The sequence below is a fragment of the Rana temporaria genome, chromosome 7, assembly GCF_905171775.1.
Source record: "Rana temporaria chromosome 7, aRanTem1.1, whole genome shotgun sequence".
Lineage (NCBI taxonomy): Eukaryota > Metazoa > Chordata > Amphibia > Anura > Ranidae > Rana > Rana temporaria.
In genome coordinates, this window is record NC_053495.1 from 72,536,532 (window position 1) to 72,560,640 (window position 24,109).

The window sequence follows — 24,109 nt, forward strand, 5'->3', positions numbered from 1 at the left end:
GTTATATAAGGTAACCGGTCCTGAGTCACGGGTGAGTATTACTTGGAGCATTGCTTGACATTGCTGGGGATATGTTATGCAAAAGGGGGCGGTGTGATGGCGGATCCGGTGGGAGCAAAAAAGCGGAAATCGGCCTCTGGGGTGGGATTCTGAGTCGTCAACACGGGCCTTTAATCTGTTTGCGAAGGGGGGGGCCGCCTACTCCGGATTGCCGGTAAAAGAGGGTATGGGGAGGTGTGCTTGCAATCGGCCGGGGGCTGCTCTACGTTTGGGGGGACTTTAGCGGTTTTCGCCCAACAAGCCCCCCCCCCCCACCTTATCCAACGTGGAAAATGAATGGAATGCAGAGGAGTTGGGTAGCAAGAGGAGTACAGTATATTATATGCAGTTTTTCCAAAATGGGGATCACGTTTTCCTATGGGTTTACGGGGGGGGGGGGGGGGGGGGGGAACCGGGTTATCAATCTAAAATACCGGCGGGGACGTTGCAGTAGTCTATGCGGTACCCGGGGTTCGTTTTTTGGGTACGATAAAAAGAGCCGGGGTGACACGGTTAGGCCGGGGGGGGTTACAGGCTCACCAATAGAGGGGAAGTGCCTGAGTTTTGACTTAGGCACCACCTCATCTCAGAAAGGAGGGGTCTGTGGTGGAGTAAACCTGAGGCTGTATTACACCTGCCTTGATGCTATGGGTGGGTAAGGCACCATGCGCGCGGGGGCATTTGCTTTTGGACATCTGGACAGTTTTCTGCTGCCGGTGTGCGTGGGGGTTATGACATTTGGGGTTCAAGGTCTTTCCAGGGGTCGCTATATAATTTTCCTGTCTTGGTGGGGAGGGATGCTAGGGCAGGAGTGGGTAAGGGCGTGTATGGCCTGTTTTTTCGTCATCCAATGGTGACATGATTTAAGGGGCAGGGGTGGTCTCCTTACGCTACTGTGCATGTGGTATGCCACCATTTTTTGTTCCGGTGGTACCTTTAGGGGCGGTTGGCAGCTGGTAAGACTGAGCGCATTGTAACGGTGGTAAGTATCGAGGTACCTGGTTGATAGGCATTGGTATTTACTACGGAAAAGGTGAGTTGATTCACCTATTTGCATGGTTGGGTTGTCACGATACACATCAGCGGGGGAGGGAAGTGATGGAGGAGGAGTTTCCAGCGGTGCGTGTACTGTGTGGGGTTGTTTGAGTGGTTCCGGTAATGGAGCGGTGGGGGGAGCCAGGTTGGGAATGGGGGTGTAACCGTATTAACGGGGTGGTGGTGCAAGTCAGCAACACGGTCTTCGGTGTCATCAGGGTACGGTTGCTGCACCATTTAGTGCAGGGTTTACTTTGGACAATCTATGGTATGCTGGCATCTCCGGGGGAGGGCGGGCACGTGGTTTGCTGCACGGTCGCGTGGGCAGGGGAACGAGACTCTGGGAGCTGGCGCAGTCGGCAAGGGGAAGGGATCAGGTGGTGGGTGAGTGTTGCGAAAGGGGCAGCTCACTCTACGTTATGGTGGGAGCGATTGGCTTCAGCACGGCTGGCGGGTGCCGAGCTGGGTGGTCCAAGGCAAGGTGGGGGTTGTTATGGAGTATGGACGCTTGAACGAAAAGGGGGTTAGTGTTTACCATGGGGAGCGGAAAAATACAATAAAAATGTGAGGGGCCGGGTTCCGTTTTCGATTCTTGGGGCCATTTGGGTGAAATGGGGGTCGGTATATTACATGGGTACCGAGGGATTTTGGGTGGGACGGATCCAGGCGTGTTACAAGAAGGTTGCTGGCCCACTATGTGTGTGCTTCGGGTGAGGGAGTGTGGTTGCCGTGGCATAGATTAGGTAATATATGTATATATATAGGTATGTGGGTGTGTGTGTATATATGTGTAGGTAGGTGTGTGTATATATATATATATATATATATATATATATATATATATATATATATATATATATATATATATATAGGTGTTATTGTGTGTATACACATATATATATATATATATAAAAAAAAAAAAAAAAAAAAAAAAAGGCGGGTTCAGACTGCGGTGGTGTGGGGATTTGCTTGGGGGAATTTTCTGAAGGTGAGTTGGGGGCGAGGGTGGCCCGTTCCCAGGGCATGGGGATGGGTCCAGTTTGTTATGGTTCTGTTCCGTGATGGTTTTTCAAGGGGTACGGTCGAACGGGGGGGGCTATACAGGCCAGTTGCCTCAAAACTCCTTTCGCATCACGGCGACGTGTGGCTGCCTGGTGTGAGTGGGATGAGGTATCAGGCGGAAGGTTCAGGTGGAGGGAACACAGGAGTTTTTCTCTGTTTTAAGTGCACCCACTTGGAGGGATGGGCACTGGGGCGGAAGGATGGAGAAATCTAGGAGTAGTACATAATATTGGTAGAAGAAGATAGAGCCTTTAATATATTTTCAATTTTCATTGGAAAGGGTACATTAGGAGACCATATATGTTAGTCTGTATATTGATTTTATGTTGTATTAATTGTACTGTTTTGTATAAAAAAAATGAATAAAAGATTTTGGAAAAAATAAAAAAAATAAAAAAAAAGTGCACCCACAAGGGTTGACAGAGCGAGTTTGGGGGGGGGGGTACGTGTGGACAAGGGACGCGTCACGGTGCACTGCGGGTTAAAATGGGGATGTCTCCGAGCTGGAGTCGGCTGGAGACCTGGGATAGTAATTGGTAAGGCAGTGTGGTGGTGAAGAAACGGTTAATTGGGAGTTCACTGTCAAGGACCAATTGGGAGTGGTGTTAATAATAAAGAGTTTTGGTAAAAGTATTGTTAATAAAAAAGTTGGAATTGTTGGAAATTCCTATTATCTCAAATTTGGTTTAAATATTTAATTTGGTTGTAAAAATGAAATGGCTGTTGTGGCCAATTTTACTCCGTCATGTTATGTGTAATTGTGTTGTTGGTGCTTCCCCTTGTGTGTCTGTTAAGTTTGTTCGGATGGAGGTTACACACGCCTTGTCTGGACATTTTGGGCATTCATATGGTTTTGGGGGGGGGGGGGACAGGAGAACGTATGCTGGACCAGTGGCAGATGTCTGGGTTATCTCTAGGTGGGAAGCAGGAACTTGGTGGTGGGAACTTACGGGGATGGTGGCGAGCAGAGTAGTACGAGGATTATTAAGCGCTAAGAAAGGTGAAACCTGGGTGTTAATAAAAATACATAAATAATTTTGTTGCCCGTAAAGGGGGGTTTGGGTTGCAGACATACAGAGTTGGAGATTTAATGTGGGGATGGTACCTGCGGGGAGATAGGGGTAACCTCTCGGTTGGGGGGGTTATACCTATGGGCACTGGGTCCTCCGAATGGGAGCAATGGCCCTGCGGGGGTGGAGGGGCCCTTAAGGTTAAGGCGTTATCCTTGCGGGCTGTGGCGGTGTCTTTGGTCTTTGATGGTGGCAGAAAACAGATGTGATGGAAGTGGTGGGGGGCTCATCCGTGGTATGGGCCCCTCTGGGGTATTCCAGTGGAACGGTGTCTGCTGGAATACGGTATTGGTTGCACTGCGGAAAAGGGGGGTTGTCTCCGAGCTGGTTCGGCTGGAGGCCTGGTATGGTAAAAGGTCACGCAGTGTGGTGGTGGAAAATGTTAAGTTCGGGGTGCCGTCAAAGACCAACAGGCTGTGTGTGTTAAAGTTGTCGTTACAAAAGGTTATTTGGAAATTATTAAAATAATTTGGTTAATAAAAGGCTGCCATGGCCATTTATACTCCAAACTCTGGTCTGGTCTTATCATTTAATGGTGGTAAGGGAATGAAAATGTGGGGAATTGTGGGGGTTTAAAGGGGTGGTAGACGTTGGGGATATTGGACTACTATCTTGACTACACTGGTCAAGGGAGGCCCGGAACGGAAAAGACAAAAGGACAAAATAGTGTAGGGCCGGGCATGACAAGGTGGAAAGGAGGAGTCGGCAAAGGGTTAAGCTGGGAAGGGAAGGACTCAGGAGGAAAAGTTCTGAAGGGGGAGGAGCTGTATAAAAGGTGGAGGCGGGAGAATTTCGGGAGCAGTCGGGGAGAAATGACAGAAGGACGCAGTTTCCCACCCACCCTCCCTATTGTTTTGTTTTGTGTGTTTGCATTTGTTTCCTTTATTTAGGATCACTGGATTTCGTTTTTCGTTTGTATTCTTTATTTTAGGCTCACTGGATTTCGGGTTGTCATGGCTGTGGTGTAACGGCGGTGTCTTTGGTCTTTGATGGTGGCAGAAAACAGATGTGATGGAAGTGGTGGGGGGCTCATCCGTGGTATGGGCCCCTCTGGGGTATTCCAGTGGAACGGTGTCTGCTGGAATACGGTATTGGTTGCACTGCGGAAAAGGGGGGTTGTCTCCGAGCTGGTTCGGCTGGAGGCCTGGTATGGTAAAAGGTCACGCAGTGTGGTGGTGGAAAATGTTAAGTTCGGGGTGCCGTCAAAGACCAACAGGCTGTGTGTGTTAAAGTTGTCGTTACAAAAGGTTATTTGGAAATTATTAAAATAATTTGGTTAATAAAAGGCTGCCATGGCCATTTATACTCCAAACTCTGGTCTGGTCTTATCATTTAATGGTGGTAAGGGAATGAAAATGTGGGGAATTGTGGGGGTTTAAAGGGGTGGTAGACGTTGGGGATATTGGACTACTATCTTGACTACACTGGTCATGGTGTCTGTGCCTCTGCTTGCTGGAGAGGCTGGAGAGGGGGAAGAGGGGGGGCTCCACCAGGCTAAGTACGGACACACAGGGCATGGGGAGAAGCCTCACTGTGTGCAGAGCCATGCAGCTGCCAGGGAAAAGTTAGATCTGTGCGGGGGTCACACTCCTGCTCACTGGACAGAAATAGCAGAGCAGAGCTGAATGTGAGAGCTGCAGAAGGGAGAAGACAGTGGAATGGGGGGAGCTGGGCTTGCTTACCTCTGCAGGAAGTTTCCACAGACATGCAGTCCCGAGCCTGGTGATAGCTGGTGAGAGGGGAGGAGGAGGTGGGGAGAGAAGGACACGTGATTGGTTGTTAAGGAAGCGGTCGGCCCCGTTCCTTAACAACCAGTAATTGGCAGCATTTTTTCTTTACTTTTCAGCTGTTGGCAGGGAATTCCTGCTGACAGCTGAAAGTACAGAGCCCGAAGGTATCGGTTTTTGGTATCGGGGCATTTGCACGAGTACAGATACTCTTGCAAATGCTTAGTATCGGCACCGATACCGATACCAGTATCGGTATCAGGACAACCCTAGTAAACACCAAGTATGTTTAGGTGCAAACTAAACAGCACAAGTGCAGTAACACCAAGTACGTTTAGGTGCAAACTAAACAGCACAAGTGCAGTAACACCAATGACGTTTAGGTGCAAACTAAACAGCACAAGTGCAGTAACACCAATGACGTTTAGGTGCAAACTAAACAGCACAAGTGCAGTAACACCAATGGCCCAGATTCAAGAAGCACTTGCGCGGGAGCAAGTGTGATTTGCGCCGCGCAAGTACTGATTTGCTCCCATGCAAATTTGCGGCTGATTCAGTAAACCAGTTAAGCCTGAAATGCGGCCATTTTCCCGCGCACGCAGCCTAGCTGCTCCTGCGCAATTTTCACGCAATTTTGCACGGGGTGTAAGTTGCGCCTTCATGGAATTCCCTCAGCGAATATGCAAATTAGGTACTGCCGATGATTCAGAAACATGCGCGTGTGATGCGCATCTTGCGCTGGAAGCGCGCAAGCTTTTTTCCCCAGGCAAACTTGCTCCTGCTAAAAGCAGGGGCAAGTTAGCAAAAGATGGCCAAATGTCATCTGAAGGAGCGCGCAACTTCAGCAGCACCTAGACAGACGAGCTGAACAAGCAGAGCACCCACATTTTAGGGACCTCACATCTGTGCACCAACATGCCAGGGGCAGCTATGGTTCTTGATATTCTATTGACTGAGCCGACTCGTAGGAGGGCACGGGAGAGGATTTACAGAGGGCGCTACAACCTTTTTCAGATGAGTGATAATGAGGTGTATCGCATGTTTCGCTTCAGCCCTGAAGTCATCCTTGAGTTGGTAACAATCCTGCAGGATGACATCAGCAGCCCGACCCATCGGGGACAGGCAGTGCAGCCACTGGTGAAGGTAGTGGCAACTCTTCATTTTTTGTCAAGTGGCTCATTTCAGCGCACAGGTGGAATGGTGGCGGGGATGTCCCAATCCAGCATGAGCAGGTGTATGACTGCCCCCCCCCCCATGATGCACACATCACAAGGGGCACATGCACGACTAACATCCTCTTGTCTTTTTCCTTCCAGGTGACTCTGCATATGCCCTGGGACCTCACATGATGACCCCATTTCGTAACCCTCAAACACCAGGAGAGGAAAGATATAACGAAGCCCATGCACGTACCCGTGCGGTGGTGGAGCGCACATTTGGCATCCTTAAATCTCGATTCAGATGTCTGGATAAATCAGGGGGGACCCTGTTGTATTCACCCAACTTTGTGTGCCAAATCGTCGGGGCATGTAGTATTCTCCACAATTTTGCTCAAAGAAGGGGCATGCACATTGAGCTACGCACTGACCTTACCCCCGAACCACGCAACCCCCCCCCCAAGAAACACTACCGGATCTTCTGAGGGAAGAGCAATCCGGAATGGTCTTGTGGAACGTCTCTTTGCACATTAAACACACCCTGATCTTGTCACAAGTATAATGCATGTATGCACACCACTGTAGTCCCTAGCACACACCCGACACATGCACCCCAAATTGGATTAGACCCAACAATACCCCATGGTATTAGGGAGCAGCAACGCCGCGTCAAGGCTCCAATTATGTTGCTGTCCATTCATACACCTTTCACATGGCAGAGGGTGACACCCCTTTTCCAGAAGGAGTGCCACCCCCCCCCATTCACACACCAGTCACACTGTAGTATACACTCCTCACCGTGTGTAGGGACTACAAATAAATATAAAAGCTCATATCCTGAGCATATAAAAAAAAAATAAACTCATATCCTGAGCATATATATAAAAAAAAAAAAAAAAAAACATATTCTCTGCATAAAATAAATGGAGAAATTATATTATTTTTTTGTTTTTTTCTTTGGGCCAAGGGTGCCCCGGCTCTGGCTCCTCAATCTCCGTGGTGCGGAGGAGGCATGGGGTGGGGATTGAGGGGGGGGAGGAGCATCAACCCCTACTTCCACACTCCGCGCAGGTGGTGGCTGCATGCCCTCCATGGCGTTGGCCAGGCGGGCGAGGATGGTGTTGGTCTGGGCCAACATCCTCATTTGGCGGGTGGTGGTATCCCGCTGATGACGGCGGGTAACTCTCGCCTCCTCCCGCACTGCAGCGGTGTTGGCCTGCACAGCAGCGGTGTTGGCCTCCACTGCAGCTGTCATCCTGGTTAATAAAGTGGGTGTGGTCTCCTGAGCCACCAAGCAGGTGACTATGGCCTTGGAGTTGCCACTAATTTCCCCCAGGCGCTGTGAGACATGTTTGTCCCGGTCCGCATGCAGGGTGAGGGCATGCTGCACAGAGGTGGAGGTGGATGCCATGCTGTCTGCCAGACTGTCTGCACCTCTCCCACCATGGCCCCTATATGGCGGGTCTGCAGGGCCTTCTCCTCCAGCAGACCGTCACGGAGGCTGGAGGATATATGCCTCGTTTTGGACTGAGCCTTCCTGGGAGGAGAGGCTCGGGCACGGACAGAGGGAGAAGGGGAGGGGTCCACAATGGAGGGGCTTGCCCTGGAGGGGGATGACGTGCTGGGCGGGGGGGTGGTGGGTTGCCCAGGGATGGTGGTATCCTCCTGGAGGGAGCCAGAGTCCTCCTGGATGAGGAAAAAGGAATCCTCCTCGCAAACAAGTTCCTCCACCATACTTGGCCCCGGTAGGATCTCCTCCTGGACCAGCATAGACAGAATGTCCATGGGGCCTGACTGGACCCCTGGCTCTGGTATGGATGGGCTGGTTCGATCCGCAGCCGAAGACGGCCCAGCTTCATCATCATCATCACCACCTGTGGATGACACCAAAACGAAATATTTTGCTGGTGCAACACACTTCTCACATGTTCACTTCTACCCCCTCCCATGATGCACAGCAGATATGAAAAAAAAATAACTTACCAGTCCCCAAGTTCCCAACAGTGGAGTCGTACCCTGCAAGTCCCTCCACCTGCTCCTGCACAATCGTTTGGGCAATAAGCTCCTCCTCCTGATTGAGGCGGATCTTACATTGTGGGCCACCTCCCGTGCCACCGGTATATTTTTTGATAAGAGCCAGTTTATCCCGGACCCTGCGCCTCATATCGTTGAGCTTTTTCTGGATGTCATCCCAGGAACGCTCTTCATTACCCAGGGCATTGATGTCCAGGGCTATGGCTTCATAGATAGCCCTCCTTTGGGCAACGGTGGTGTTTGCCCGCTGGGCACCATATAGAAGCTCTTTATGTTGCTGGAGTGCAGCAATTAAGATGTCCATCTCCGCAGCCACAAAGTTTGCCTTCCTTTTTTTGGTTCCTTTAGGAGGTGCCATCTCTTGAAAATGGGCTGAATTTCCTTGCTCAGGGGGGGTAGGAAAAAGCAGGATGAAATTCAGCAAAGAACCTGCGCAAGTCTGCTCCTATTTATTTGCTCAGTGCAAGCAGCTGAGCATGATTTGCCCTGAAAGTATGCTAGGCGCAGTTTGACGCATGCGCAGACGGCAGCGCTCTAACTGCGCATGCGCGCGACCGGCGCAAACCTCTGCTGAGCAGAAAATTCCTCATTTACATAGGGGCACACCCACTTTGACTTGCACGGCCTTGCGCCCTCAGCTTTGCCTTAAACAGGAGCAAATTAACTGAACAAACGATTCCTGAATCAGGTGGCAATTTGGTAAAATTGCTCCAGCGCAGAGAAATTCAGCTGAGCAGCTCAGGTGTAAGTAATGGGCAAATCTACCTGAATCTGGGCCAATGACTTTTAGGTTCAAACTAAACAGCACAAGTGCAGAAACACCAATGACGTTTAGGTGCAAACTAAACAGCACATGGGCAATACAACACGTTAGAACACTGCAGCTAGCACAATCTACTGCCTGACAAATAGAAATAGCTGATCTAGCTAAACTATACAGTGTATAAATATATGTACAACTCCTGGGATGTATATATATCCTCTACACACTGTGGCTGGGATTCAGAAAGATTGGCGTTTCTTTAGAGCGACGTAGCGCATCTGATATGCGATACGCCGACGTAAACTAGAGTGGCTCGTACTGTATTCAGAAAGGACTTGCTCCCTTTCTTACGCCGGCATAAAGTAAAATGGCCGGCGTAAGCCCGCCTAATTCAAAGTAGCAAGGCCGTGGGCGTGTTGTATTTAAATTAACAGTGACCCCATGTAAATGAGTGGCCGAACGAACGGCGCATGTTCACAATCACGTCAAATTTACTCCATAAATTACGCCGGCTCAATGCCTGTGACGTGAACGTAACCTACGCCTAGGCCCATTCACGTACGACTTACGTAAACAACGTCCATACGTTGCATTACCTGCGCCTCATATAGCAGGGGTAACTTTACGCCGACGTAAGCCTTATGTTCAATTCCCATTTTATTACGTTATTTGCACCATATATCTTTCTTTTCTCCTTATGAGCGGCTGATATCCTGTGTTAATCGGGGAGTCCAGAAGGAAAAGGTTTTATTTTTTTTTATTTTATTTATTTTTTGCTATAATGACAGCTGCACACCAAAGGACTGTGGATCTCACACCTGTCTCCTATTAGCCTATGTACTGAACTGTGTTTTTTCCATGAACTATTTTTGCTGGTTCTATTTGAATTTTTTCACATTATAGTTTTTGAGTGGTTTTTGTTTATCTTTTGCACATATACCTCCCTGATTTGAGGTGTAGGGGGTTCTTATTTATGTATATGGTGTGTATATATATATATATATATGTATGCAATTTTTTACTTGATTATCAGCGCAACACAATATTTTCTTATTTATTCACTTTGGTTTTGTGCACCTCACGTGTCTGCAGCTTATCTTTAGTAATTTATATGGTTTTAGTAATAGCGCTGTAGTACCTTTTTACATATTATTATTTTTTCACTATATCACTACCAGCAGCCATTATGGAGATTTTTCAGTACATGGAAAATCGCACAATAGACCTGAAGGATGTATTTACCACTAAGCCTACAGTAGAGTCGGGTGATCTAGACACTAATTTTAGAAGATTTGGACACCTGATGGAAAAAAAGATGAGTGTTTGGTGGGATCTTACCACTCATGATCAGTACATTAAGGAGAATATAGTCCCTAGAAGACTTAGGTGGGATCTCCCTATTATGGATGGCCTAACAGATAAAGATTCCATTGAAGAATGGTACCTATTTTTTAATACCAAGGGTATGGAAGTGCAGCAGTTTCTTTTAAAACGCAAACAGAGAAAGATGGCAAATATTAATAAACAAATCTCAGAGTGTAAAACTCTCTTGGAGGGTTATAAGGACTCACCCTCGTTTGTTACACTCACTAACCAACTGAACAAAGTCTTAGAACAAAGGGATATGGAAATTAAGCAAAGAAAGAAAAGAAAATATCTGAGGGATACACATGATTACAAATTGCATCAGGTGTTTAAATGGCAGCTGAACCTCCGTGAACATCATGGAGGATCGGTGGCCTCCTCCCCGGATAGAGAGGTACGGATAAGGTCTCCCACCAGAGGCCCTGACCCTAGGCCTGGTGAATCTTCTAGACCATCAGAAGCCAATCATATTAGGCCCCCTAGAGACCACTCTGATGATAGACATCCTAGGAATGATCACAATGGACCTAGGACACCAAAGCCTTGGTGGAAGAATAAAGGTAATCAAAAACCGAAATCAAAATCTCCAAGGAAGACAAACTGGAAAAATAAAAATAAAAATCATGGACAACCCCAGAACCAACAGGGTTATGAACAAAATTACCATCAGGAATCTAGACAACATAATTAGGAGTATAGAGACCCAAGAGATTATTATAAACCACCAGTAAATTATTACCAACAACAAGGAGGACCTTCTCAGCACCCCCAGCAAACTGGTGCACCTCCCCATAATAATTATTATTATGATAACAGAAGGAGCCCGGTGCATACGCAAAACAGATATGAACCACTTAGCACCTATAGGAACGAAGAAGACTCACGTTCCTCTTTTTTAGAATATCGCCGGAGCGACAAGACCCCACCTCGGTACGAACAGTTAGATCACGCCCGAAGCCCCAACGAACCAGGGGGTGCAGAGGGGGACACAAGGTCAAAAAGACGGAAAGTACAGTAGGCGAGGGTATCTATAACCTAAGTGGAATTGACCTTACCCCTGCAGAATTGATGACATTAGATAAGGGTTTGAAATTTGCCCCGAAACGGAATTTAAATAAATTTGATGCATATGTTGATGTTCGAAAATTTGTGCGTAAGCTGAACATTAAGAAATATATGCTTAATCAGCCTGTTAGGAATCAGGCTGATAGAAACATGGATGAAGGTAGAGTTCAATATAGCACTCTTAGAAACAAATCCCTCTTTAACCCTCAGGTGCCTAATAATCACCATATTGAGGTATTCAGTAAAATGGTCCTGAAAGATTTGGATAGCCTAAAGGTTAAACGCATACCTGACCCTATGATTATACATAGGGGGATCAAGGAGCTGGAGAAGAACAAAGGAATCATTATAAGGCCTGCAGATAAAGGCGGAGCAATTGTGGTCCTTTCAAGGGAGTACTACTATGAGGAACTGGATAATCAACTAAAGGACACTAATACGTATATTAAACTTAAAGGGAACCCCACACGAGAATATAAAGAAGAATTGGCTTATCTGGTGTACAGAGGGAGACAAAAAGGGGTCCTGAATAAGAGAGAGTATAAGTATTTGGTGCCAGACACATGCAGGGTACCTATCATATATACAATTCCCAAGATACACAAAGATGCTAAAAAACCTCCCGGGCGACCAATTATAAATGGCATTCAATCCATAAACTCTAGGTTGGGTGAATATGTGGATCGTTTCATGCAACCATTGGTGCCCAAGACTCGAGCGTATCTAAGGGATACAAAACATCTTATACAAATCTTGGAAACTATTAAAATGGAGACGGGTGATACCTATCTGCTTGCCACAGCAGATGCGGCCTCACTTTATACGGTGATCAACCATAAGGAGGCTATTGATGCGTCCAAATGGGCCTTGGATAAATTCAGCGACTTAGTGTCCAAGCAAAAACGCTTTATTTTGAGGAGTCTGGCCTACGGTTTGCAACACAACTACTTTTGGCACAAATCGGAATATTTCAGACAGCTTAACGGTGTATCTATGGGTGCCAAATATGCACCAAGTGTTGCCAATATCTATATGGCAGAATGGGAGGAGACTGCCATATATAATGATTCACCGGACTCTTTAATAGTTTACAAAAGATTTATAGATGACTGCATTGTGTTATGGAAAGGGGATGACACCTCACTGAAACAATTTTTTGAAAAGTTGAATAAGAATGGAAAAAATATAAAACTCACTTATACTATAAGCGATAAGATTATCCAGTTCTTGGATTTAGAAATCTCCTTGGAAAATCAGAAAATAAGTACCAAAACGTTCTTCAAGCCAGTAGACCGTAATAGTTACATCCCAACAGACAGTTGTCATTATGACCCGTGGCTGATCAACGTACCAAAAGGGCAATTGACGCGGATCAGAAGGAACTGTACGGATGATAATACATTTATGGATCAGGCCAAATTTGTAGGCTCTAAGTTTACACAAAAGGGCTACAGTGAAGATTTTATTCAACTAAAGATTGAGGAAGTTAAGAATGTATCAAGAGAGAACCTGATTTCAGATAAAAAAAAGTTTGCAAAAGTGGAACAAGAAATACCTATCATCCTAAATTTCAATGTACAACACAGGCAACTAGAATCAATATTCAGGAAACATTGGCCGATTTTAAAAGCTGATAGGCAGCTCCAGGATGTATTGCCTGTCGCACCTAAAGTTGTGTATCGAAGAGCTCCCACTTTAAGGGATCTAGTTGCAAAAAGTGTCCCAGACCCCCCAAATAAAAAGGAGGTTCTGACTTTCTGGCAAGGAAAAGGTTTTTTCCCTTGCAAACGCTGTTTTGCATGTAGGAAGACAAATCAAAATGGCCAAAAATGTTCCAGTTTTTCATCTAATGTGACCAAAAAAGACTATAAAATAAAAGAGCTAATAACGTGCAGGACTGAGGGGGTGGTGTATGTGCTCCAGTGCCCGTGCTCTTTGCAGTATGTGGGACGCACTAAGAGACCCATGTGGAAAAGGATTAGGGAGCACGTACAAAACATTGAAAAAGGTTGTGATGAACATAATGTCTCACGACATTTCAAACAATGCCATAATAATGATCCAAGAGGTTTAAAATTTTGGGCCATAGACAAGTATATACCCCACTGGAGGGGGAGTCACAAAGTCAGGGAGCTGAGTAAATGTGAATCTCGGTGGATTCACGAGATGGCTACCCTGGCACCTAATGGCCTTAACATCGAGTTTGACCTCAATTGCTTCATCGCAGATTTCTAATTAGGGGCATTTTATATACATTTTTATATTTTTTATCCATATATATATATTTTTTATCAATATATATATATATTTTTATCAATATATTTTTATCATTATATATTGTTATTAATATTTTTTAATAATCTTATGGACTGGGTTTATTATTATAACCTATTGATCAGCTGATCATGTGTTTTTTTTGGTGAAGATTCACCAGTATGCGGGATTTTTATCCCCTTCCATTGTATGTCATGTCTATAGTAATTCTTGTAATATTACTATCACCCACTAGGGGGGGTGATTATCTATGCCTTCTTTTATTTATTTTTGAAAGTGGTTGAGTAATATTAGGTGTATTTATTCTTCTCACCACTGGAGGCAGTGACGTGTATAGGCTATTAGTTGTTCATAATGAAGGTTGCATAAATGAATTTTATAATGTATTTTAACATTTAATTTGTTCCAAATGGTCTCGTATATATGTATTTTATTTGCTTGTAAAGATCACATTAAAATGTTGTGGCTAAAGCGCACCAGTCAGCCGGCAATGATGTGAAGGATCCACCCCTCTGCTCTTGCCTCCATTGTCAGCTTGTATAAATAGACTGCTGACATGGTCACATGGCAACCCATGAATAAGTCAAGTGGCTATTGACGATACGCGTGGGGGAGAAGCCGAGTGACGCGATCGACGGTCGAATCCGTCCTTCTGAGGAGATCGTAGCACTGAGCGGCGTTCAATGACTGATTGCAGTTGAGCCTTTTTACCATCGAGGTTCCGTGAGTGCAATCATTGTATTGCAGGGTTCATTTCCCATTTTATTACGTTATTTGCACCATATATCTTTCTTTTCTCCTTATGAGCGCCTGATATCCTGTGTTAATCGGGGAGTCCAGAAGGAAAAGGTTTTATTTTTTTTTTATTTTATTTTTTTTATTTTTTATTTTTTTTATTTTTTTTTTTTGCTATAATGACAGCTGCACACCAAAGGACTGTGGATCTCACACCTGTCTCCTATTAGCCTATGTACTGAACTGTGTTTTTTCCATGAACTATTTTTGCTGGTTCTATTTGAATTTTTTCACATTATAGTTTTTGAGTGGTTTTTGTTTATCTTTTGCACATATACCTCCCTGATTTGAGGTGTAGGGGGTTCTTATTTATGTATATGGTGTGTATATATATATATATATATATATATATGTATGCAATTTTTTACTTGATTATCAGCGCAACACAATATTTTCTTATTTATTCACTTTGGTTTTGTGCACCTCACGTGTCTGCAGCTTATCTTTAGTATTTTATATGGTTTTAGTAATAGCGCTGTAGTACCTTTTTACATATTCTTATGTAAACGGCGTAGCTAAATCTGACGAGCGCAAGTGCGTTTGTGATTCGGCGTATCTAGGTCATTTGCATATTCGACGCGTAAATCTACGGAAGCGCCCCTTGCGGCCAGCGTAAATATGCACCCAAGATACAACGGCGTAGGAGACTTACGTTGGTCGTATCTTGGCCAAATTCAGGCGTATCTGGTTTCCAGAATACGTGTAAAGATACGACGGCGCACAATTGGACTTACGACGGCGTATCTGGAGATACGTCGTCGTAAGTCCATTCTGAATCCCGGCCTGTAAATTTAACTGAACTGACTAGCCTGCCTGCTCTATCTATCTAGTAAAAAAGACACTGAGCTAGATTCAGATAGCCCGCCGTAAGTTTGTGTGGGCATAGCGTATCTCAGATACGCTATGCCGCCGTAATTTAGTGAGGCTGGGGCTGGATTCACAAAGAACCTGCGCCTTAAGTTGCGGCGGCGTAGCATAAATCCGCCAAATTCAAATTCTGAAGAGGTGGGCGTGTTTTATGTAAATAAAACATGACCCCATGTAAATGACGTCTCTAACGAACGGCGCATGCCCCGTCCATGAACGTATTCCCAGTGCGCATGCTCCTAATCACGTCGCAAATAGTCAATGCTTTCGACATGAACGTAATTTACGCAAAGCCCTATTCGCGAACGCTGTCCCGACGTCCATACTTAACATTGGATACTCCTCATATAGCAGGAGTAACCTTACGCTGGAAAAAGCCTTACGTAAACGACGTAAAAAAATCCTCTGGGCGCACGTACGTTTCTGAATCGGCAAAATCAACGGAAGTGCCACCTAGCGGCCAACGTAAATATGCACCCTAAGATACGACGGCGTAGGAGACTTATGCCGCTCGTATCTTAGCCTAATTTAAGCGTATCTGGTTTCCAGAATACGCTTAAATTTACGGCGGCGTAGATTCAGAGTTGCGACGGCGTATCTACTGATATGCCGGCGTAACTCTCTCTGAATCTAGCCCACTGTCTCTCTCTCTCTCTGACTGACTGATCTTTTCATTAACAATGCTGCAACACACTACACGAGGCCGCCTTGCAGGCTGCCTTTTATAGTGTGGGGCGTGTTCTAAAGCCCTGAGCCATAATTGGCCAAAGCCACCTTGGCTTTGGCCAATTACGGCTCTCTGTACTGACGGCGCTGTGATTGGCCAAGCATGCGGGTCATAGTGCATGCTTGGCCAATCATCAGCGCGCAATGCCGCAGTGAATTATGGGCCGTGACGCGTCACTCAAATTTGGTGCGAACGACCCGTTTTGTTCGAATTTCAACAAACAATCAAACAGCCGATTTTCGAGTCGAACATGGGTTCGAGTCGAACGCGAAGCTCATCCCTATTCCCCTTCAAAGAGCATTTCAGCACTGGAGCTGATATCCAGGTAGTAGATAACTTGTACTTGCAGGGTGTGCATCTGTCCCTTAGGTGGCTCGTCTTTGCTCCCATCCTCTGTGCTAGAGGGAGGGGACACAAGGCGGAATGAGTCTTTTACCAAGAGAGACAAGGTGCAGATTATCACCCTCTGACCAGCACCCATCCACATAGGGAGACCCAAATGAAGCCCCACACTAGTAGGGAAAAATTGGGGATACACACACAGCCAGACTCCCCAGACCAGCCCTGTCCGTCTGTGGATAGTACAGAGAATAATCTCGAAACCCTCAGTGCCCCTTCACCAGGGAGCAAGAAAAGAGGAAACCCCCATTTGCTTCTTTCTTACCTTAGGGCCAGAGTCTGCAGGTGTCCCAGGCCTGCTTTCCTGCTTACATACTCCTTCCTGGTGACTTACAGGAAAAAATGGCTTCCACCATCTTCTCTGTAGCCCTGAAAGGTCGAGCAGTGTGGAACAGTGCATGGAGCTTGTAGCCCTGACCACCTGGTCAGTGTCTGCTACAAACTATACAGTCCTGACATGCACTTTTCTTCCACCCATAAGGCATTTTCTTGGTGCACATCGGGCACCTTTTTCTGGGTGTCTCTGTTTTGTTATCTCTGGGCTCGTGGGCTTTGTCCTGTAATATATCAAATGACAAGCGCCAGCACATTACTTCCACTGAAGTAAATACCCATTAACAAAAACACCCTGTGGATAACAAGATTCTAATCTAAGGATTTTTTTTAAAGTACCCACCACCGGAGCCTATGCGTGACACCCTAAGCATACACAATAAACCGGCTCTGGAAAAAACATAACACCCCCTGTTCCCCCCATCACAGGAGGATAAGAAAAGGCAGTCTGCCCCCTATTTTCTTACCGTAGGGCCTGCATCAACCGATGGCGCCTCCAGACCTGCTTCCATGGATAAAAAATATGGAATGCTTCACAAATTTGCATGTCATCCTTGCACAGGGGCCATGTAAATCTTCTCTGTATCGTTCCAATTTTATTATATGTGCTGCCGAAGCAAGCACCCTGGTATCTCAATGTTGTTTGGAAGCCTTCGGCGCCATCTTATTATTCAGGCCCCTATTAAAGGAGGTGTGGAGAATCCGCGGCGGCGCTGTGGATTCAACGCTGCCCTCTGGCACAGCACGCCTGTTTATCCTTCGGATACCCTAGCTAGGGCTTCACTTCCTGGCGTCTGGGTGTACCAAGATGGACACAGTCTGACTTCCTGCCATCTGGAGCCAGAAGCTACCTCATCACTCTGTGCCCGCAGAACAGTCCACATGCTGGGGATGGAGAAGCCCTGTAACACGGGGATCTCTTGAAACGGCAGAAAAAGGGTACCCTGAGCCTATGGCTCCACTAGGAGAACACCCTGCTGTGCCATTCCGGATGGACCCACTGGATCACCTCCTCCACTCCTCACAGGTAACCTCACTGAGGATACAGCCATAAATAGGGAGAGGAGGTCCCTTATTTTCACCCCAGACTGCTTCCTCCAGGTCTCTTGGATGGCCCAAACTGACTCCTACCCCAGGAGAACTACCCCTGTTGCACTGGGTATGGACGTCGGGAGTAGGGTGACCACATTTTCAAACTACCATTCAGGGAAACCCTCCCTTCCCAAAAATCTGCTTGTGCTGTAACGAATCACATCACAGTGATTGGACACAAGAGGCAGGATTTATAATTTCTCCAATCACAAGCAGGGAGCGGGATTGTGCTCCTCCAGGCATTCCCGGCCAGAACTATTACTGTCAGAGAGTAAAGCGGTGATGTGGCTGTCTTTTTTGGGGGCATCAGATTGGCCCTGGGGGGTGGATGTGTCAGTTTCATTCTGGGACACTGTATTGTCCTGGAATGAATGTGCTCAGGACAGATCTGCAAAATGTGGGACTGTCCCAGGCAATCTGGGACACGTGGCCACCCTAGTCGGGAGGCCCCTGCCCTCTAGTACGAAGGCCCGGCAAAAATAACAAAAATCCGTTTAGAGTTCCTGTCTGGCCAGAGGAAACACAAATACTGAGGTGCAGTGCTTTTTATGATGTGTTTCCTGTGCTAGGTGGGAGGAGCCTCTTTTTCTGTAATCCATCCTAAAGGATGACTTGGAAAAAAGAGCAGACATCCCCACTACTCTATGTCCAAAATGGGGGTGGGAGTGACACAGCCCCAAATCCACAATGGCTCAAAAGTGATATGGTCCAGAAATATTTAGACAGAATAAAGGTGGATAAAGCACCTGGACCAGATGGCATCCACCCACGGATCCTAAAAGAATTGAGCTCTGTAATTTCAGAGCCACTGTATCTAATATTTAGGGACGCATTAATGACAGGAATAGTACCACTGGATTGGCGTAGAGCCAATGTGGTGCCCATAGTTAAAAAGGGAACAAAGTCTTTGCCAAGTAACTATAGACCTGTTAGTTTAACTTCTATAGTTGGGAAGATAATGGAACGAATAATAAAAGACCACATGGATGAGTTCTTGCTGGAAAAAAAATATTTAAGCAACAGACAGCATGGATTCATGAAAGACAGAAGTTGTCAGACAAACCTGATTTCCTTTTATGAAGAGGTAAGTAAAACCCTGGACAGGAGGAGTGGATGTGGACGTGATATACTTGGATTTTGCAAAAGCGTTCGATACAGTTCCCCACACACGGCTCATGCGTAAGGTAAGGTCTACAGGATTGGAAATATCAGTTTGTAAATGGATAGAAAACTGGCTAAAAGACAGAATTTAGAGAGTCGTGGTAAATGATTCTTACTCTGAATGGTCAAAGGTTATCAGTGGTGTACCCCAAGGTTCAGTGTTGGGACCCTTACTTTTTAATATCTTTATAAATGATATTGGGTCTGAGATCAAATGTAACATTTCTGTCTTTGCAGATGACACCAAGCTCTACAGTGGAATAAAGTCCTTACAGGATGTCTCCAATTTACAAGCCGACCTCGATGCTCTGTCTAATTGGGCGACTATGTGGCAGATAAGGTTTAATGTTGATAAATGTAAAGTTATGCACTTAGGGACTAAGAATATGCATGCATCATACATGCTAGGGGGAGTACAACTGGGGGGATCTGTAGTGGAGAAGGATCTTGGGGTTTTGGTAGATCATAAGCTCAATAATGGCATGCAATGCCAAGCTGCGGTTTCCAAAGCAAGCAAAGTCCTTTCTTGTATTAAGAGAGGTATGGACTCCAGAGAGAGAGAGAGAGAGATATCATTTTGCCCATGTACAAATCATTAGTAAGACCTCATCTGGAATATGCAGTTCAGTTTTGGGCCCCAGTTCTCAAAAAGGATATCTGAGAACTGGAGATAGTCCAGAGAAGGGCAACCAAACTGATAAGAGGAATGGAGGACCTCAGCTATGAGAAAAGATTAGACGAGAATAAGGGGGGATATGATCAACATGTACAAATATATAAGGGGTCCATATAGTGAACTTGGTGTTGAGTTATTCACTTTACGATCAACACTGAGGACAAGGGGGCACTCTTTACATCTAGAGGAAAAAAGATTTCATCTCCAAATACGGAAAGGTTTCTTCACAGTAAGGGCTCTTTCACACGTCAGCTCAGTTTTTTAGATCAGTTTTTTTTTCATCAGTTGATCCGTTTTTCCATCAGTTTTTTGTCCGTTTTTTGTCTGTTTTTCGTCCGTTTTCCGTCGGTTTTTCATCAGTTTTTCCATCCGTTTTTTTTTTTTTTTTTGGGGGGCTTTTTACATATTTTGATGAAAAACGGATGTTAGCGGATCGGATGGTAAACGGATCATCCGCTAACGTCCGTTTTTCGTCCGTTCCGTTTTTTTGACGGAAGAAAAATAGGGTTTTCTTCCGTCCAAAAAAACGGAACTTAACGCAGACGGATGCTAACGGACGTTAGCAGATGCTCATCCGCTAACGGACGTTAACCCATAGGGAAGCATAGCGGTCCGTTAACGGACGTCCAAAAAACGGACGAACGGAACGGACGTGTGAAAGAGCCTTAAGAGCTGTGAAAATGTGGAACAGACTCCCTCCAGACGTGGTTCTGGCCAGCTCAGTAGATTGCTTTAAGAAAGGCCTGGATTATTTCCTAAATGTACAGAATATAACTGAGTACTAACATTTATAGATAAAGTTGATCCAGGGTAAATCCGATTGCCTCTCGGGGGATCAGGAAGGAATTTTTTTCCCCTGCTGTAGCAAATTGGATCATGCTCTGCAGGTTTTTTTTGCCTTCCTCTGGATCAACTGTGGGTATAGAGTTGGGTGTATGGGATTGTATTGTGTTTTTGTATTTTGTTTGTTTATTTATTTATTTTTTGTGGTTGAACTGGATGGACTTGTGTCTTTTTTCAACCTGACTAACTATGTAACTATGTAACTATGTAACTCTCTTATCGCTGATTTTGCACATTTGAAGTCGCATGCTTTGCATTTTTTCTGCACATCGAAGTCGCGTGTTTTGCATTTTTCGGCATTTCAAAAAAAAAATAATCTGCACTTTAAGCATCTATAGAGACTCTTGCGCTCTGCACTTTTATTTTTAGTGCAATATATATTTTCTTTGTCACTGTATACAACTTTGTACTGTTTGCATGTGTTTTTTTGCACTTTTATTTGTATTTGTGGAAACTCATTGGAGTTTACATTTGTAACGGTCACCACCATTTACGATTTCCATTCCATCAACCATGACAGCTTATCCGACACTGATTTGATTTGATTTTAATATTTCTTTACAGCGCCACATACACCCTGAAGGGTGTGTCTAAGCGCTGGAAGGAGGTCCGCTGGTCTATTCTGGACCAAAAAGCAATCCAAGAGAAGAAAGAAAAAAGACTTCGTAGACGAACTGATGGCTCGTGTACATAAATAAAAAGAGAAACCATATAAAGTATCAACAATAAAAACAAACGGTAGCAAGGGGGTTTGGAGTGAGGGGGACATAGGGTGAGGGAAGGAGGGGCCAGGTCAGTTTAATTAGGCGTGGTCATTATCAACTTGCCCCAAAGAGGAAGGTTTTAAGAGCCTTTCTGAAGGTAATAAGAACAGTGTACTTCCTCAAAGACAACGGGAGAAGGTTCCAAAGCGAGGCGGCTCTGGCTCTGAAAGATCGGCCACCAAACGAAATCAACCTTACTAGAGGGATGACAGCAAAGTCCTGATCGGCCGATCTCAGTGCCCTGGGGGGGTGGTAATGTATGGCCATGTTATTAATGAACAGTGGGCCATGTTGTTTGAAGGCCCTGAACATAACACACAAAGCCTTGAATTCAATCCTCCTTGCGCATGGGAGCCAATGAAGTAGTCTGAGAACGGGTGATATATGGTCCCATCTTGAGGTCCCCGTAATCAACCTAGCTGCCTGGTTCTGCACCAGCTGCAGCTTGGAGAGCCATTTAGTAGGGAGTCCAAGGTATACCACATTGCAAAAGTCAAGACGTGAGATGACTAAGGCCTGTACTAGTGTACAATCCAGCAGACAGGACCCATTGGATTTTCCCCAGAAATAACGAGACAGAGCTCTCTTACTGGTTCCAAAATCAATGAATACTTTTAATGCTAAACTCAGCTTGTTATATACAGTTTAAGAAACCAAGTAAACAATGAATCAACTCCACCCACAAGGCACTTCAATACACACTCTCTTAGACAATGACATTCAGTTGAGTTAATTATTAGTCATCCCCCAGACGTCCCGACTCCGCAATAATCTATTCACTGCTACATAATGCACATTACTTTGTAGACGTAATTGACATGCTAATCCATTACACCTGAAAAGAGACGTCTGACCTTTAGACTGCTAACTCACAACACCTCTATCATCAATAGACTTTTCACTCCATACAGTGTCATTAGCATCCACAATGAAAGGTCTTTCAGAAGCCAGACTCAATTAACACCTCAAAGTTAGACATCTGACCTTTACAGCCTTAATCAGTACAATAGACACAAAACAGTATTAGCATCACACAATGGACAATGGAATATCAACAGTCTATTGACCTGTTCATAAGGAACAACTTGTAATATTCCAGATCTCCTGCAATACATGCATTATCATTTCTCAGTCATCCTATGCCCAAAAGGGGCATAGGATGACCCTAGACCCAAGAGTCATTAGTGACGCTGGCACAGGAGTACCCCACATCCTTCAAAGGTCTCTGGGTGTCACGGGCCATTCCGTTACAACACTATTTTGCGATTTGCACAGTTTGTTATTTGCACAGCAACATATGGCATTTATTGAGATCAATGTGTCATTAGAAGGCAGTACATATATACATATACCACTGTTATTGTTTTAAACAGCACAACATCCCATTTTTACACATTTATCCCCCTTTGGGTACGGTTTGACCCTTTCGGTGCCTGCAGCAGTTTACCACTAGCCAGCTATCTCCTAAGCAGCGCAGGAATATATATACATTTTATTAAAGGCTACTTTACTGCCTGTTTCCCTTACTTGAGATATAAAATACATAAATAATCGGCTCGAGATAGGACATTGCTGGATCCCTGGACAGGTAAGTGTATAGTTGCCAACATTGCAAAAAAAAATTGGGACACTTTTTTGCATGTAGGCGGAGCCTTGCAATAATCAGGGGTGGGGCATTAGTTTGTAGGCATGGCATAGTGCAATAGAAAAATGGGCCCGCAAAGTGAAAAATTGGCGTGGTTTACACAAAATAGTGGTCGTGGTTTAAAGGGGGCGTGGCTCGGAAGGGGTGTGGTTAGAGTCTGAGATGAATGAGGGATGGAGAGGGAGAGAAGGAAAGAGGAATGGATGGACAGCAGGCCCAGATCCTACACCACAATAGAAATATGTGTATTCCAGAGTTTATCAGCAGATAAAGATACTCCAAACACCTGATGTTGGCGCTTCAGTCATCACGGCACCATGATTGTTATGCTGTCAGTATGATTGAAGCGTATTATTTCTATTATTATATTGTAATATAGAATGAAATCATTCAACTCACCATAATTGTGAATCAGTGGGACCCCTAAGAGTGTCACCTGTCACCAGGTGCCCCCAGCAGAGTCCGTCCTTACATCAGGTGCCCCCAGCAGCAGTGGCGTAGCGTGGATTGTCAGCACCCGGTGCGCCCCCTAACCTACGGACCCACTCCCCGAGTCCCTTCCCTTCCTACAATAGTATGTACCAGCCTGATTCCTACACTTACCTATCCGACTCCTATACTGACCTCTACACTGACCTACATGATTCCTAGACTGACCATTACACTTACCTACCTGTCCACTACACTGACCTGCCTGATTCCTATAGTGACCAGTATATTGACCTACCTGTCCACTACACTACAATACCCACTATACTACACTGTCCACTACAACACCCACTACACTGATTACCACTACACCACCCACTACACCACACTACCCACTGTAGCTGGCCAGCTAGAACCTGTCCTAGGTAGCTAATATAACCTACATGTATATACAGCTAAACATGCTAAGAACCTAAATGTAATGCACATGTTTATATGTGAGAGACAAAAGCAAAGTTGTTCACTGTGATTTTATGCTTGAATGTCATATAATAGTTGTATGTTGTGTTCACAGAAGCAAAAGAAAAAATATGCCTTTAAGAATCGTTTATTTATATGACAGTGAAGGTAATCTCAAATTACACAGTAGATTTCACACCAAAGCATAGAGTTAAGCTTTTGTGACTCATCAGTAGCCTTGCCCAATCACAGCTAATCTCACATTGAGCAGAGTCTTGACCTATCACAGCTAGCTTTGCATCCATTCTGTCTGGGAGGTTCCTAATAC

General features: G+C 45.3%; 1 protein-coding gene and 1 non-coding gene across 2 annotated transcripts in view; both read right to left on the bottom strand.

Moving 5' to 3' along the window:
* The window catches only part of GRAP2 (GRB2 related adaptor protein 2), a 750,180-nt gene that overhangs the window by 662,154 nt on the left and 63,917 nt on the right, over positions 1–24,109 (bottom strand). The window lies entirely within an intron of this gene.
* LOC120946342 lies at positions 17,230–17,336 on the bottom strand. Its single transcript, XR_005750677.1, has one exon. It is a non-coding gene; the product is annotated as a U6 spliceosomal RNA (small nuclear RNA).